Raw genomic sequence first — 15,209 nt, 5'->3', positions numbered from 1 at the left:
TGGTAAGGTGACTGTAAGCCGCTTTGAGCCTCCTTCGGGTAGGGAAAAGCGGCATATAAGAACCAACTCTTCTTCTTCTTCTTCTTTTGTTGTGGGGAGAGGAAAGGGAATGCGAATATAAGCCACTTTGAGACTCCTGATAGAGCTGTTCTGACCAATCAGAAATATCTGGGCTCTCTCAGCCTCACCCACCTCACAGGGTGACTGTTCTGGGGAGAGGAAAGGGAAGGCAATTGGGAGCTGCTTTGAGACTCCTTCGGGTACCGAAAAGTGGCATATAAGAGCCAACTCTTCTTCTTCAGTAATATCAGGGCTCTCTCAGCCTCGTCTCCCTCACAGGATGTCTGTTGTGGGGGGAGGGAAAGGAAGCAATTGGAAGCTGCTTTGAGACTCCTTCAGGGGGAGAGAAAGCGGCATATAAGAACCAACTCTTCTTCTTCTAAGTGTTTCAGGTGTGTTGTGGTACATGGCCCATGGAAAAATAAGTAACAGAGAGATGAAGGTCATTAGAAGCTTCTCACTGACATGATCTATCTTTAGACATCTAATAAATCCTTGAGGATTTTAATTTGGATTTCATAGGAATGCATCAGTGGGGAGACCGATTTTCCTTTGGAAGGGGAGGTATTACGAATCCCACTGCTGTGTTCATCACCTAGGTAGACTTCTGTTCTCCAGAATATTAAAAATAAGGTTCATGTACTGAGAATAGCAGGTTTTTTTAACTGCACAATAGAGACTTCCATTTTATTGAACTAATGAAACAGTCTCTGTCATGTCTCTCAGACAGATTCTACTCCAGCACGCTCCAAATAGTCTATCACTGTAGCGAGTGAACTAGCGCAGAAATCTCCTTCCCAGCAACAGTTTTGTCCCTCACTGCATCCCTTCAGAGGAGGATTACTAGTCTCTAGGTGGCACCTGAAGATCTCCAGGAATTATGACTGATCACAGGAGTACAGAGATCCCCTGAAGAAAATGGCTGACCTGGATGGTGAGCTGAAAGGCGTTATAATTAACTGAGATCTCTCCCCTTTCTAAATTCTGCCTTTCCAGGTTTCACCTCTAAATCTCCAGGGCCAGACATTTCACACTTTTGAGTTGGCACTCCTACTCCAAAATAGGGACAAGTATTTTCTTCGTTTGGTTTTGTCTTCTGAGCTAGCAGCAGCTCTCAGACTGTTCTCCTGGAGTAGGCAATCTCCAGTTGCTTGCTGGAGATCTCCTGCTGATCTCCAGGCAACAGAGATCAGTTCGCCTGGAGAAAAAGGATGCTTTGGAGATCAGATGCTATTGCAATATGTCCTACTGATGTCCTTTTAAGAAAGCAACACCTCAAAAAATTTAAAGGAAACCCAAACTTCAGCAAAAAAGAAAAAGAAAATCCCCTATCTGGTACACTCAAAGAAAGCCCCTATCCTAACTAATAAGTCTGTTGATTCTTTGAAAAACAACAGCCCTTTATTCAATCAACACCAACTCCAACACCGGACAGAGAAACCAGGCACATACATAATTTATAGACATTTCAGGCAGCCTGCTGAGAGCTCTGATTGGCCCTTATCAGGGTCCCTGCATTGGTCCATTATTAAAGTCTAGCTAGAGAAAGATTGGTTGGCCTTCAAGCCATCATTGACATACTGTGCAGAATGTCCACATACATATAGCTAACCGTAACAACCAGGATGGAGCAAGAAAAAAGCACCTACTCCTGGTTACCAACACCCCCACACCTCAAAAAATACCAGAACGCTAACTGGAGAAACCAAACCACACCAGGCAACGGTAGACCTGAAGCCTTCTGTCCTTCCTACGTCCCTCTCATAAAGCCATCAGGCCAAACAAACCAAGACAAGCCCCCAAAGAACTAGATTAAAAAGCCAAATAGATACTAGAAACAAGAGCCAAAAAGGGAAAAAAGAGGTTTGAGGTCTGCTGCTCTACCAATTGATTCCCCCAACACACAAACACAAGCAGCAGGACCAAACAGCATAAAAGAATTAAATTAAACAGAACGACAGGCTACTAAATAATGGCAGAAATACATGCAGTTGAGTGGTCATTCCCAACCTATCTCGCCAAAGCAACTCAGAGAGTTGAACAGGGGACCCTCCTTGGTGCTGAGCTGCATTAACTAAGCCCTGAGTTTTTGGAATGTCACATGGTGGGAAGAGAGATGAAGCTTAACAGTTCCTGTGACTTTTTTGTGGGCACCTTGGTGCCCACCTGGCTTAGGTTAGAACACGAGTAGCCACAGTAGGCTGCTCATGAGCAGCACTGATTTAGAAGCATCAATGGCTTTAAGCCAGCCATTCATAAAACTAGTTAACCCTCAGCTTTATCTCACACCTTTATTTGTGGTATGGTAACAGTAGAGAGGGAATGAGGAACAAAGGAAGGAAAGCTCACGTTTGTGCATCATTACAAGTGGTTTAAAGTAGGCCTGGATCCATCTGTTTATGTTCTTAACCTTGAATATTCCATTGCCCTAAGCCTGAAAGAAAAGGAAACAATAAAGATGGGGAGGGGAGGCTGGAGCTTTGTGAGCTCAATGAGAAATGACGCTTCGACGTTGTTAAGAAACAATTGCATTTCCTATAAAGCACTTCGTTGTCTGGAGATCCTTAACAGTCTTCCTAACAATGAAGAATGATGATTCTGTGAAGAGCGGGCTCTGTAAATTAGCATCCGACAAAGTGCCTGTAATGTTGAATAAGGACGCCATACAAACTTGCAAGCTTTATATTCAAACAGAAGTAAAGTTGGCCGTAAGTTTTGAATGAGCTGTTTGTGTGTATTCTAAATCGAAGGTCATTGGACTCGCTTCCGTAAAAAGAAAACACAAACTGCAGAGACCTACAGATAAGCACACAGACAGCTGCAAATGAGCATGGCTCACCACATGTAGCATACCTTGCTGTTCATGCCTGACATTCCAAGGAATTCATCAGGAGTTAAAAGACTTTCAACCGAATTCACTGCAACATTCACCAATGGTCTTAGTGCTAGGGATGCTGTAACTTTTGTGGGAAATCTGTTTGACAGTCTAGGACCTTTTCCACATGAGGGAAAAAGACCAGGCCAGCATTCTTCTGGCAGCAGGACTAATCACCTCTTCCAGTTGTCATCAGCACTGGCCCAGCCGTAACCTGAATCAGGACCTCATTTCTCTGCTGCAGGTGCCATCAGGGACTATCTCAACCCAGGCCCATGGTGTGGAAGGGGAAGAATCGAGCCTTGCAGACCCAGCTTCTCCCTGAGCTGGAGAGAAGATGATTAAGAAGTGATATGATAACCATCTTCAAATATTTGAACGATTGCCATATAGAAGATGAAGCAGAGTTGTTTTCTGTAGCCCCAGAGGGTCAGACCAGAACCAATGGGATGAAATTAATTCCAAAGAATTTTCAGCTAAACATCCAGAAGAAGCTCCTGACAGCCCAGTTCCTCAATGGAACAGGTAGTAGGTTCTCCTTCTTTGGAAGTTTTAAAGTACAGGCTGGATAGTCATCTGACAGAAATGCTGATTTTATGAACTTAGGCAGATTGTGAGTGGGTGTGCAGAAAGGGCAGAAAGGGATGTGCCAGTTTTTGTCTCTTATGGCTCTTCCTTGCATACCCAGGGAATTGCCGATCACCACTGTGGGATGGTAGGTGAATTCCCTCCAGGCCAGGCTGAAGGGAGGGATCACTTGGGCATGAAATTGGGGTCATTGTGGGTGGGCAGGTAGTTGTGATATCCTGCATTGTGCAGGGGGTTGGGCTAGATGACCCTGGAGATCCCATATAAGTCTATGACCATTTCTGCATAGGGAGATAAATTGCAAGTGGCTTCCTGCTTCCAAATATGAGATGGCAAATCATTGGCCTGTGCTTCATGTACTTGGCCACAACCTTGGCCAGAGTCCTGGCTCTAACCTGATGGAATGAGTTCCTGGAATAGCTGCAGGCCTTACAGGAACTGCCTCAGTTCTGAAGGGCCTGTAAAACAGAGCTCTTCCAACAGTCGTTGGGTTGGGGCCAGTGAGATGGCGGTGGATTGGGGCCTTTCTCCTCCATTATTCCCTCCCATGCTAGACTAGAGGGGAGTTGTTTAATCAAACCTGGCAGCTACAGTAACTCGATATATTTTAATGGTTTAATGTTGTCCCTCGAGGCAGCTGTGCCAAGAGGGTCGGTCATAAAAATCCAATAATTAATGCATAGATAAATAAATAGATACATAAATGAATATCGGATGGCTGGGGAGGGTGAAATATGAATAACAAAGAATGAAGGGTTTCAAAAGGCAAAACCCCGTTTTTTTCTTTCGTCTCCCTTTCCAAATGCAAATGTAAGAATATTCACAAACACCTTCATAGCACAAACACTATCATTGTCGGACGAGTTGAAGATAAGGCAGGCTTATTTCAATCACACACACACACACACAATACAAAATAGAACATAAAAAGAGAGAAACCTTCCATATCGTGTAATATAATTATCTGTTTAATTAGAAAGATAACAGCTAATGGCATTTCAGACTCATGGAATGCCTGAATCAGATTTCCAAATCCTGATTTGTTTAAAAAAGCAACCTTAGGTTGTTGTTTTTTAAAGTTTTTTTTTCCTGAGCTAATTGCATTCAGAGAAAAAAGGGTTATATAGTCACTTTCAATCCCTCCCTCCCTCCCTCCCTCCCACCCACCCACCCAATTTCCATTTTACCAGATGCCTCCAGTTTTGCATTCTATATTTTCTCTGGCACCAAGCCAGCAAGAATAGCTTGTGCTATAAGGATCTGGCCAGTTGAATGAGTTTATGTATGGGTGTGCGTACACATGCATGTATGTATACATGCAAGCATGTGTATGTATGTATGAATGAGGGATTGGGTCCTCAGAGCTGATTAACTGGTTGATCAATCTTCAGTTCTGCTATCACAATCAGCCCCATGGTATAAAACAATTTAAAAAGACCACTCTAGAGCATCATATTTAGTAAACATAACAACATGTAATCTTAGAATGGCCCTAACATCTTTGCGGTTTGAAATGATGCCATCAGCCATGGCGATATCTCCAAATACCCACAGCCCAACGCCTGTGCATATGTGGAAATTCATCCGTGGAGGACCTGCCCCACTATGTTTTGGCTTGTCCTCTGTACTCCGAACCCAGGGGCAAATTCCTTGCCAAGTTATTACCGAACTCATACCCTATTTCTGATTTTGACAAAGTCACCTGAATATAATTTATTGGTCAGAACTAAGTTTAGAATGATCATAGAGCAACACTTGCTGCCACCACTTTGTAACCACTTTGAACTGTTACTAGTGAGGAACCTGGATTTAAGCAATGAGAGAAAGGTGCTGTTTTGTGAAGGTCAGTCTGACAAACGTTTTCCTAATTTTAAGCCACTGCTGTTTGCCATTCAAGCAATGATACTTTCGTACTGTTCTAGGACAACTGCAGATTTTCCATATCAACTTCTCATTCTCCCATCTAAATGCTCCTAAGTGAGGCCTTGAAATAAGCCTGGACTAATTAAAGAGTAGAGCCTCTTGTGGCACAGAGTGGTAAGGCAGTTGTCTGAAAGCTTTGCCCATGAGGCTGGGAGTTCGATCCCAGCAGCCGGCTCAAGGTTGACTAAGCCTTCCATCCTTCCGAGGTCAGTAAAATGAGTACCCAGCTTGCTGCTGGGGGGTAAACGGTAATGACTGGGGAAGGCACTGGCAAACCACCCCGTATTGAGTCTGCCATGAAAACACTAAAGGGCGTCACCCCAAGGGTCAGACATGGTGCTTGCATAGGGGATACCTTTACCTTTTTAAATTAAAGAGTGGGGGAAGAGTAGGAACAACAAAGGGAAAATAACTGGGAGCATCCACAGAAAACTCTTTTTAACTATGGCAAGAGAGGCTGATTTTATTCTAAGCATTCCATCTCACAAAAGTCACATGGCTACTTTAGCCAGGACTTGATTATGTCTACTTCCCTTCAGCTTCTGCATATCTTACCACAAAGTCAGAATGCCACAAAGGAAAAGGGTAGTGGACTCCATGCTGTAGTGGCTCTCACCAGAAAAATAAACTATGACACCAAGAACAATGTGCAACGACCAACCGCAGGGGGCAAGAAAATTCTGCCAACATCTATATTACAGAGGAAGGGAAAAGAGAAACTGATTCCTTAGCAACACGATTGCTGTAGACAACTATGCATTGCCTTGCAGGGTGGGAGGTCCGGGCTGCAATAAATACGCTCACACGTATTGGCATGAAAGGCCACAACTTTATTCATATCAACCCCAGCGAGGGTTGGCATGGCCGAGGATTAGGAACCGGAGCAGTCAGCCGACTGCCTCATTTTACCTGGGCAATGGCTTACCCTTCCCACCTGTTCCCGTCCGGGAATGCAGGTTCCCTAAGCCATTGCCCCTCACTATCAGGGAAGTGTGCCACCCTGGACACCGGAGGAGGCGCAAACCTCTTCAGCATCCATCCAGGGCCACTTGGCTCTGTGAAGATCCGTACCAAGCCCAGCCGGGCTTGGCACCCGCTCACATCCCGCCACCTCTTTAAGGAGGTCCCTTTCCAGGGGAGTGGGCCACGCAGGGCGTACTCCCCCCAAAACCGGCTCCGTCCTCTGCCAACCCGCCACCAGAATGATAGAAGCCTCCATCATTCCCGCCAACCCTCTTATCCTTCAACCAGCCCAGCAATGTTGCTGCCACGTCCCCCAGCCAGACATCCATGCCCAGGCTTGACAAGTGGACACCGTCAGCCCTATAAAGGGCCTCCTGGCAACCGACCAAGGCCCGGTGTTCAACCACCAGCCCCCCGATCCCCTTAACATAACGCCCAATAACCTTATTGATTTTTCTAACAGTCAAATTAACACGTTTTGGTGCTCTGGCCCGCCTCCAACAACGTCTTTCCACCATGCATGACCATATCAGCACTGTCCGGGGCAACTGATGAGCCAGGAGAGACAGGTCCCGTTTCATCCAGTTTACCAGCTCCACGCCTTTTGTCGCTGGCAGATCATTACCACCCAGGTGGATGACCACAGCTTCCGGGGGTCCACCATGCCACACCGCATCAGCGACCATGCCAACCAGCTCACTCCAATGCATGCCGCGTCGCCCCATCCAGTGCAGCCGGACTTGATCTTGCAGGCCCAGGTGTCTCCCCCAGCCGGATCCAGCCGCGTAACGGCCTCCCCAGAACATGTAGCTGTGCCCGCATACCAGCACCGAAAATGGCGTAGAGATGGATCCTGAAACGAGTCACACGTTAGGCACCATACCAGGCCTCACGTACCCTTTGTACGCCCCAGACCTCTACCGTCCCAACCTCATGATGCCCTGAGGTGACACCCCATCACAAAAAGCCTGAGTGGCTGCCCCAATCCGGAACGAATGCGTGCCGTAAAGTCGAGGGTCGAATCCCGCCCCCTGCAAGCACAGCCGCAATATTGCGCTATATTGGTATCTGGATAGCCAGGTGCCATTCCGATGTACGAACAAGTAACCTGGCACCCTAGGCCGGATCGCCAAATATGCCTGCATGGCTCCCACTGGGCATACCGCTGGATCAGCCACCCTGGCCAGCTGCACCAATTGGCCCCTGCCCCTTTGATCCGCTTTTGCCCTGGCCACCCAAATCTTAAGGTGGTCCCCCAAAACGGACACGTCCCCCATGGCCACGGGCCCCACTCCCCACTGGCATCGCGAGGCGGCTACGACCTCAGATGCCCTGAATGCCCCAGCAAAGGTTAACGTGAAGACGGCCCGTGCCATGACCCCTTCATAATCATCATGGCACACGCTCGAAGTTTGCTCCACGAGGGCCCTCAGCACCTCCTTGGTGATAGGCCGTCTGGCATCCCTGTTCCCGCGTGCCAGCCTGCCCCACCCCATGACGGCTTTGCGTGCCAAAAATGATGTGCCGGGATCCCATCTGCCCCACAATTTGCTCCAAAATGAAAGTCCTGCCAGATGCAGCCGCATGGTTCTGACTGAAAACCCGGCAGCGTGCATGCCTGCCAGGTATTTCAGGACTAAGTCCTCTTGAATGGGCCAAGATTCCCGGTGACCTGCTCCCCTGGCGAACTCCATGTAGCTCCTTGCTGCTCCCTCATAAGACCTCTGCGTGGCAGGCGCCAGTGAAGCCAACGCCCCTCGGAAGATCAATCGTCTCCAAGCCGCCACATGCCCTCCGGGAACTTCTCCGGTGTTAGGCATGCCTGGGGAGCCAAATGACGAAACCTGTCTTCCTGACCCCTGGAGAGCGCATCAGCCACCTCGTTCTGTGCGCCCGCCATGTGCTTGGCCCTGAAGGAAATATTGTTCTGCAAACAAGTGAGCACCATGAGTCGCACCAACCTTATGACCCTTTCTGACTTAGAGGTTTGCCTGTTCACCATGGCAACCACTGCCTGATTGTCGCACCAGAACAGAACCTTTCGGTTGGTGAACTTCCCCTGCCACACGACTAAAGCCACTACTATGGGAAACAGCTCAAGGAACGTTAAGTCCCTACGAACACCATCACCCCACTCTGCTGGCCAACGGCCAGCCAACCATTGGTTGTCGTAGAAGACTCCGAATCCTACTCCCCCAGCTGCATCAGAATGCACCTGCAGTTCGCCACCCACCGCCATGGCGGACTGCCACAAGAAAACCCCATTGTATCGTTCCAGGAATGACCTCCAAACCCGGAGGTCCTCCTTAACCCCTTTGGTGATCCTAATGTGGTGCTGCGGCCTGCGTGCCCCGGCCATGGCCCTGGCCAGCCTGGCACAGAAAGCCCTGCCGGGCGCCACCACCTTGTAGGCAAAATTCAGATGCCCGTGTATGACCTGCAAGTCCTGCAGTGTGCACTTAGGTCGCTCCAAGACCCCGCCTATGAGGCCCCGCAATATGGTCAGCTTCTCCTCCGGGAGCCTGGAAACCCCTCGTATGGAGTCCAAGGTGATCCCCAAAAACATGATCTGATCCGCGGGGCCCTTGGTTTTGGCGGCCGCCAAGGGGACCCCCAACTCCGCGGCCAGGTCCTGAAAAGCCCTGAGCCTGTCCCCACAGTCCGTTGAACCCTGTGCGCCAGCAAACAAGAAATCATCGAGATAATGCGTGATTTCCGTAAACTGCAGCCTGTCCCGTATGGCCCACTCTAAAAATGTGCTGAAACGCTTGAAAGCAGCGCATGCCACCGAGCACCCCATGGGCATGGCCTTGTCCACGAACCATTGGCCTCGAAACGTGAAACCCAGCAGGCAAAAGTCCCCCGGAAAAACCAGCAAAAGCCGAAACGCCGACTGGATGTCACATTTCGCCATGAGGGCACCCTGTCCACATGAGCGCACAATCCGGACCGCCTGATCGAAAGAGGCATACCGGACCGTGCAGAGGCCCGGATCGATGCCATCATTCACCGACCCACCCTCTGGGTAGGAGAGGTGATGGATCAGGTGGAATTCCCCAGGTGCCTTTTTGGGTACAACCCCCAACGGGGAAACCCTCAAGTTCGTAATAGGCAGGGCCATGAATGGACCGGCCACCCGCCCAGCCATGCATTCCTTATTAATATTTTCCCTTACGACCTCAGGCATATCCCTGGCGGACTTGAGGTTCCGGCAGACCGTGGCCACCCTGTCCCCAGCATAAGGGATCCGAAAACCTACCTCAAACCCTGCCAGCAAGTATCCTGCCGCCTCCCGATCCGGGTACCTCTCCAGCAAGGGCCGTAAGGTGTTGGCGCCATGCCCATGCTGAGCTCCGCAGGACCCTCAGGCGGATTTGCTGGTGGAAGGACCATTGGCCCCCGATCCTCCATCCTTCCTTCCGGAAGATCGGGCCCCTCGAAAGGGCTGTTGTGCATCGCCCGCCCTCTGACAGCTGGACCCCGGGTGCCCCCCACCACAGCCTTCACAGATGTGACTGAACCTGCACTGTTTCCGTTTGCAGGAGCGCCTATTATAATCCCAGCAGGGAAGGGACACTTCACGCCTTCCCCCACTTTTCCGCTCTTTTTCCCGCTGGGCCTTGACACTAGGGCCCACCTTTACCAACCATGTGTCGTGGTGCTTCATGTCCCAGCGTGCCAGGGCATTATGAGAGGCGAGCTCCCTGAAACACTTGTCATATTCCAGGGCCGCTTTGTCCCCCGCCAGCTCCCTGGCCTCCAGGACATGGCCCAGGTACCTTATCAGGTGCCACCCTCTCTCCGGATAGGCGGCTGTGATCAACGCTGCGTATTCCGCAAAGCCCCGCAGCCAATTGCCAAAGGACCGCTCCCCTTTAAAGGGCTCCATTCTCTTTCGGTCCTGTTTTCTGCCCGTATCCCACTTTTTGTTGCCCGTCCGCACGAATGCGAACAGATCAACATAATACCCTTCGAGGGCACGTTCCCGCAGCCTCTTGGGTAGGTGGATGCCCGGCGGGGACTCAGCGTCCGTGTAGCTACCCGGTGGGACTTTGTCCACACCCTCCCACTCCACTGACGCCAGAAGGCTGCTGGCTGCCTCTCGCCGCCTTCTCAACCACAATGGAAGGCCAGGCATGAAGGCCCCTTCGAGCCAATACTTTCCTTCCTCATGAATGTCATATCCATCATCCTTGGACAAAAACTCACCCGAGGATGATGTACTGAGGCGGGAGCCCCGTCGCCTCTGGCCGGAACCCTTCTTGCGCCTCTGGTCCCTGTCCCGTTTCCGCTCCCTGCGCTCCTCCATGCCCGCTTGAGAGCTCCCAGAGCTGACCCGGCTCGTTGACCTTGACCTGGAGCTTGAAGACCGGCTCTCCGCAGCACCTGCCCGGGACATTTCAGCCATAGCCCGGGAGTAACCTCTCCAAAAAAGCAGTAATAGGAGTCAGTTTCTGCTGTGCTCCCGGCCCGAGATGGTCCCTCATCCCCTGAGCCAGTGCCCCTGCTACGCCTGTTGGCACTTGCCCCACTTTGGGCCAGACCTAGATCGGCCCTCCTCTTTTTAGGTGGGGGGGCAACCCTCTCCACCTCTGAGGAAGAGCAGTCCCCCGGCCCCATGCCTCTGGAGCCAGCAGCCCTGTGCTGCCGCCCTTGCCGCCTGGTGGAGGCCTGGCGAAGTTCGTCCAGCGTCGGGGTGCCTTCTGAACTGGAGCTCCTGGGTTGGCGAGCCCTCGCTCTGCCCCTCCCAGCACCCCCTGGCTCCCCGTTGAGCTGCGCCCAGCCCTCTGCCCATGCGCCGCATGCCCACGGCGTCTGCTGCGCCCCCTATGCGGGGTGGCATTCTCCTCGGGGCTGCCGGCCCCGCGGCCCCGCGGGGTCCTGGGGTCAGACCCCCCGGTGCCTAAGGCCTCATCCCTACCCCTCAGCCCCGGCACCACTCCAGCCCAGGCCTCCGGCGCCCGCAGAGCGCTCGCCCTCTGGCCCACCCGTCTGCCTGAGGCCGGGTCAGCCAGCTCTGGCCGCTCACTGCCACCCGGCCCCGCCCGATTGCCCGCCCGTTTCGGGCCCATATCTATCCCTGGGTGAGGGGGGGGGGGTGTTAAAGAGGCCTGCACGATCTTCAGCGGGCCGCGCCCGTCCCGATTCGCCACACGCGGAGCCGCGCCACCAGGGAAAGCCTCGCCGCCGCTGCAGAGCCATCCTCCCCGATCGCGCCGACAGGATCCCCGGCTCCCCAACCCTCCCCTCTCGACCTCCGCTGTCTTTCGGTTTGTGTTGGGTTCGGTTTTTTTTTTTTTTTTGGTAAGATGCGGAGCCTCCAACGAACACGTCCGAATCCAGCGCTTCCCCCTGCTGAAGAGGGCCAGGACAGCACGAGGCGCTCCTTTGCACCTGCGCTGGCCCTCTCCAGCCAATCCGTGCACACCACGCCGCCTCTGCAGGCGCGTGCGCACTCTCCTCCCCCCTCCCGTGCATTTTTCCCGCCGGCCCCACCCGCCGCGGCAATGGCGGCCCCAGCTTAAGCCGGGCCGCGAATTTTGTCAGAAGAACATCCCTACATATGGATCCCAAGGGAGAAAATGAACACCCCCCCCAATAAAAAGTATTCTGTGACATCAGTTGCTAGTACAGGGTTCTACATTTCATGGGACTTCTATGAGTTTTGACTACCTCAGGAAGAAGTTCTCAGCTTTGGATAGAGACATTTCTTTTACTAAGTCACCTGTTATCAGATGCCGACCCCTATATTTCATATAGGGTGGCACTTTTCGCTCTGGCCACCAGGAAGATCTGAGCCAAAGCAGTTGAACTCCACCTTGATACACCATTTTTTTTCTTATTGTAATTCAGTAGCCCATGTTTACAATTTTATGTACACAATATTGGAGAAATATTGTTTTATTTGTATTTGTACTTTATTGTTTTAATTGTGCTTGGTAATGGCCTTTGGCTATATACAATAAATATTATTATATCATATGTATGTACGTATGTCCATGTGTATTAGTGGAAAGGATCAAGTAGATTGTATTGAAAAGGTTTAATGAATAAATGTAACTAGTAAACTTCTCCTGCCAACCCACCTCATTTATTATACTTTACCTAGCCTCAGTTTAGGATTCTTTGTGATTACTGTATTTATCCTGAACAAGTTGCTTGATAGTCTTTTTGTAAATTTTTCCCGAATGCCTTTGGGGCATGTGACTGCCAGGAACATTTTTTGTGAAGTACCATATAGAGTGCCACTTTGACCCCACGATTAGCACTATAAGGTAAAGGTAAAGGTATCCCCTGTGCAAGCACCGAGTCATGTCTGACCCTTGGGGTGATGCCCTCTAGCGTTTTCATGGCAGACTCAATACGGGGTGGTTTGCCAGTGCCTTCCCCAGTCATTACCGTTTACCCCCCAGCAAGCTGGGTACTCATTTTACCGACCTCGGAAGGATGGAAGGCTGAGTCAACCTTGAGCCGGCTGCTGAGATCGAACTCCCAGCCTCATGGGCAGACAGCTTCAGACAGCATTTCTGCCATTTACCACTCTGCGCCACAAGAGGCTCTGATTAGCTCTATAGCAGAATAAAAACACAACCAGGTGTTGCTATAGGAACAAAAAAAAAAGTTTACAGCCCCACCAGAACTTTCTATGAGAGTACTGAAAGAATAGATTTTTGCTTTTCGACCCTGCTTACCTTCCATGATATGACAAGATCATGTTAGCCTGACCCAGCTTTTTTGTAGAAAAACTAAGAGCCAAAATCTGATCAGCAGATTAGGAACAAATGGTGGACAGAGAGGGGGAGTGCAGCATTTCACCTAGAAAAACCTACCTATCTGCAGGAGCCAGGACTGCCCGTTCTTCACAGCAGCTCCTTTGGGAGGAACAGACACTAACAGAATATATCTAAGATTGGAAATAAGTTGTTCAGAGTTCCCTTTGCCACTCTCACTTTCGATGGGAGAGATCTCGGGCGTGAGCTAGCATCCTTTCCTGGAGTTCAGAAAATGAAAATGGGGCAAATTAAAAGTTTTCCTTTCCCCCTCTTAACTATGCAAAAGTTTCTGATGTTACGAAAAGTTGGGCTTCTAAGGGCTACTTGCCTGGCATCCATGGTGTACAGTACATGGATAGTACAGCGCATCTTTAAAAACATTTCCCATTCATTAGCTGGCACTACATTGACTTCCAAGCTGTCATTCCCAAGAATCCTGTAGCAGCTTGTGTCTTTAAAGGGACTGAACAGGGTAACTGGCATTGATGTGTAATTGCGTAATTGAGTTTCCTTACTTGTAGATTACCTCTGTGCATTGGAAGTATAAGGAGTTGTTTCTGAGATTTGTGGCTTGTGGTGATTTTTAGTCATTTTGTTACACTTTAAACAGCATGTCTGCTAGCCGATGCCTTAGATTGATGAATGCTTCAGCATCAAATTATAACATTCTACTAGACCGAGAGTTATTATATAACATAATTGACAATCTCATTAAAAAAAAAACAAAAAAACTTATTCACATTATTCAGTTACTGAATTACTGAAATCCTTGGTCTTTTTGGATGTTAGGCTGATTATGGGCCCTCCAAGGTGTTCTTGTGAGGGCCCTAGCAGCTGCATTCTGCACCAGCTGCAATTTCCAATCAGAGACAAAGGCAGTTCCTTTGTAGAGCAAGTTACATAAATCTGTTACGGAGGTGACCGTCGCATGGATCACACAAGTGCTGCTTCTTCCCTCTTCATTCATTAATTCATTTATTCATTCCAGAATGTTTATTAGACATTTGGTACAAATACTAAGCAATCTAAAATATTACGTGACCAATGAATTTTGTTGTTATTGTTGTTATGTGCGAAGTCGTGTCCGACCCATCGCGACCCCATGGACAATGATCCTCCAGGCCTTCCTGTCCTCTACCATTCCCTGGAGTCCTTTTAAGTTTGCACCTACTGCTTCAGTGACTCCATCCATCCACCTCATTCTCTGTCGTCCCCTTCTTCTTTTGCCCTCGATCACTCCCAGCATTAGGCTCTTCTCCAGGGAGTCCTTCCTTCTCATGAGGTGGCCAAAGTATTTGAGTTTCATCTTCAGGATCTGGCCTTCTAAAGAGCAGTCAGGGCTGATCTCCTCTAGGACTGACTGGTTTGTTCGCCTTGCAGTCCAAGGGACTCGCAAGAGTCTTCTCCAGCACCAGAGTTCAAAAGCCTCAATTCTTTGACACTCGGCCTTCCTTATGGTCCAAATTTCGCAGCCATACATTGCAACTGGGAATACCATAGCCTTGACTAAACGCACTTTTGTTGGTAGGGTGATGTCTCTGCTTTTTAGGATGCTGAATAGATTTGCCATAGCTTTCCTCCCTAGGAGTAAGCGTCTTTTAATTTCTTTGCTGCAGTCCCCATCTGCAGTGATCTTGGAGCCGAGGAAAATAAAATCTGTCACTATCTCCATTTCTTCCCCATCTATTTGCCAGGAATTGAGAGGGCCGGCTGCCATGATCTTTGTTTTCTTGATGTTGAGTTTCAAGCCAACTTTTGCACTCTCCTCCTTCACCCGCATCAACAGGCTCTTTAGTTCCTCTTCACTTTCTGCCATTAGAGTGGTATCATCTGCATATCTGAGGTTGTTAATATTTCTCCCTGCAATCTTGATCCCAATTTGTGACTCCTCTAATCCCGCCTTTCTCATGATGTGCTCCGCATACAAGTTAAATAGGCAAGGCGACAGTATACAGCCTTGCCGAACTCCTTTCTCAATTTTGAACCAATCCGTGATTCCATGTTCAGTTCTCACTGTTGCTTCTTGA

The 15,209-nt window shown here is 49.7% G+C and overlaps 1 long non-coding RNA gene across 1 annotated transcript in view; it reads right to left on the bottom strand.

Moving 5' to 3' along the window:
- Nucleotides 1-15,209, bottom strand: part of LOC143822324 (uncharacterized) — an 89,620-nt gene that overhangs the window by 42,846 nt on the left and 31,565 nt on the right. The window contains exon 3 of the long non-coding RNA XR_013226130.1: nucleotides 2,410-2,494. This is a non-coding gene — a long non-coding RNA (uncharacterized LOC143822324). The remainder of the gene's footprint in view (nucleotides 1-2,409; nucleotides 2,495-15,209) is intronic.

Source organism: Paroedura picta, chromosome 13 (assembly GCF_049243985.1).
Source record: "Paroedura picta isolate Pp20150507F chromosome 13, Ppicta_v3.0, whole genome shotgun sequence".
Classification (NCBI taxonomy): domain Eukaryota; kingdom Metazoa; phylum Chordata; class Lepidosauria; order Squamata; family Gekkonidae; genus Paroedura; species Paroedura picta.
The sequence above is the reverse complement of the archived record's forward strand: the minus strand, read 5'-3'. Positions and strand labels throughout refer to the sequence as shown.